Source organism: Echinops telfairi, unplaced genomic scaffold (assembly GCF_000313985.2).
Source record: "Echinops telfairi isolate 266 unplaced genomic scaffold, ASM31398v2 ScPeMD7_1713;HRSCAF=2227, whole genome shotgun sequence".
NCBI classification, from domain to species: domain Eukaryota; kingdom Metazoa; phylum Chordata; class Mammalia; order Afrosoricida; family Tenrecidae; genus Echinops; species Echinops telfairi.
In genome coordinates, this window is record NW_022105611.1 from 7,729,289 (window position 1) to 7,732,072 (window position 2,784).

The following is a 2,784-nucleotide window of genomic DNA, read 5'->3' on the forward strand; positions in this document are numbered from 1 at the left end:
TTAGCCAATATAACAATTTTCACATGTACATTCAGTGACATTGATTATGTGCATCATGTGCAACCAATACCGCTGTCCTTTTCCAAATTATTTCACCACCATTAACAGAAACTTGCAGTTCTTTACACACATGGAGTATTTATAATGTAGAAAAATACTTTCCATTCATCATGTAAAAATGATGGAGATAACTAAGGACAAAAATGAAAGAATTTCTTAATGGTGTACTTTGCAGACAAATCTCACCTACTGGCAGAAATAAATCTGTTTTTTTATTCCCATATGTTTTCTTCTTCATTTTTTTAAAAATTTTAATACTGGTGTGTGAGGGGGTTTTCTGGTAAAAGCCAGAAAACCTGCTAGACAAATTCTAAAAGAGCTGTAACACTTATGTTTTCTTCTTTTAGAAATGCATGAAGAAATAATGGGAAGGGCAGGATAAGAGTACAAAACTGTGCATTCAGAGTTAGAGGGTAAAAGAAAGGTGTTTGGCTATCTTCTGGGCAAATAGGCATTTCTTCTTTGTCTTGCAGAAGCGTTATTCTCAGTCCTGACAGACCCGACACCACCAGCTTCTGATTAGAGAGTTGTGTTTTGTGCCACTATTACTCATGGCCACAGACGCCTGACCCCTCTTGCCACTGACTGAATCACTTGATTAAAGCACAGAACTGTGAGGCTGAGGGCCTGGGCTGGCTCCCAGGACCAGCCACGTTGCTTTAGATCTGTGCCCTGACCACTCTTGCCTCACTGCCAACCCTCTGAGGCAGAAGCAAGACTGAGTTGTGGTCTGAGTGGAGATTCTTTAGGGAAGACTCTTCAGCATTGCTGGTTTTGGGATAGTCATTTGATTTTCACAAGTGAGCAGTCTGGATGTCCAATGTAATTCTTTGCTTGTTTTTAGAATAACTGATTTTTAGGATTGTTTCTAACACTGTAACATCTTGGGACATATTTAGGAGGTGCAACCTGAAACATTTGCAAACCCTAAGTCTACAAGTATTGTCGTAGTATATCATTTCTTCAATGTATCTATAAAATGATCATGGTTTCACTAAGATTTTCTGAAGATTAAGTGGGGTCAGATATTAAATTAAAATAAGTAAAAATATATTCTTTGAGGCTGCTGCTGTATGGTTGGCCAGGATAAATCACCATCCAAAGACTTACTACCTCATACCTATCCGATGCCATTTCTTACAACACTGTCTTACTATTAAGCACTGTCTTACTACAGGTTCTATGTAACATACCTTGTAGGTAACATGGTTATCTAAAATCATAAATTTCCAATGCAAATGCATTGGTAACACCCATGGGGTAGTAATTGATGTTATAAAATTCATATTCTTCAGTTATTTTAAAATATTATTGCCTGATTTGCTATGAGGTTTATTTCTTATATAATATTTTATATTCTGTCTGATTGCTTCAGACTGTTTTTCAACCCTGTGAGGCACATAAACAAGCTGGTGGTCATCATGGTGGTGGTGATGATGATGATGATGGTGATATCTAATGCGATCAAGCATTAGACAAGCAAGACGTGGTTCAGTGGTAAAATTCTCAGTTTCCATGTAGGGGACCTAGTTTTGATTCTTGGTTAGTGCCCATTAAGTGCAGCTACCAGTGTCTCTTGCACAGAGTAGCCAGACCAGCTGTTCAAGGGATGCCAGTTCCCTTTTTTGCCCTTTGCTCCTGAGAGTTCCCACTATCCCATAACACATCATCATGTTGTTCAAGTTTCCATTCTCCCTGTACAAGATAGAGACTGATGATATCTGCCCCAGTATTTTATTTGGGTTCATTTAATCATTAAATTGACAACCAAGTGTTGAGGGTTCTTAAAAGAAACAAGAAAATACCCCTATGGCACAAAAGTCAGCAGTTCAAATTCACTAGCCTCTCCATAGGTGAAAGGTGTGATAGTCTGCTGAGATGAAAGCATTGGAAACCCTGTACGGTAACTTTCATTGGTTACAGAAGGTTGGTAGAGTTGGAATTGACTCGGTAACAATGGGTTTCTTAAAGGTGACGATGGTAAAGTCATATAATACAGTGTCATAAATATTCTAGTAGCAATACATACAGCCTATTGTGAAATTGTAGAGAGAGTGCTTGGGAGAGTTGGGAAGAGACCTATGAGCTAGTGCAACTGCTGAGTAGGAGTTTGCTAGGTTGAAAAGAAGGCATATTGGATTGAAGGACGTTTCAAAGCTCGAAGGCTAGAAGGGCACAGAATAGTAAGAGAAGAGGGAGAGACCACTGAAACAGCATACAGGGCAGGTAAGCTATGGTTGGAGGTGACCTTGATGTGTTATGATGTATATAGATAAACCAGGCTTAATGCTAATAATCCTTTATCACGGAGGCTACAGGGGATTACTGGAAATTTTTCAATCCATTGCCATTGGACTCATTCTCACTGCCCTAGAGTCAATGCCGACTCATAGCAGCCCTACAGAATAGGGAAGAACTGCCCCTGTTGAGTTTCTGAAACTGTAATTGCTTATGAGAGTGGAAAACCCTGTCTTTCTCCCAAGAAGCGGCTGGTGACTTCAAGCTGCTGACCTTGAGGATCACAGCCCAACCCTAACCAGGGCTCCCTATTCTGACTCAGCATACTTATATGACAGAGTTGAAATGTTCCATAGGATTTCTGAAATTACGGATGGGAGCAGACAGCCTCATCTTTCTCCCTCTGAGCAGCGGACTTGAATCACTGGCCTTGTGGTTAGCAGCCCAGTGCTTGACCTACTGTGCTATCAAAGATACTCTAAGTTT

At 40.1% G+C, this 2,784-nt stretch overlaps 1 non-coding gene across 1 annotated transcript; it reads right to left on the bottom strand.

Annotated features, from left to right (window-relative positions):
- Window positions 1-328: 328 nt before the first annotated feature.
- LOC115870516 lies at window positions 329-390 on the bottom strand. Its single transcript, XR_004046750.1, has one exon. It is a non-coding gene; the product is annotated as a U7 small nuclear RNA (small nuclear RNA).
- Between the last annotated feature and the right edge of the window lie 2,394 nt (window positions 391-2,784).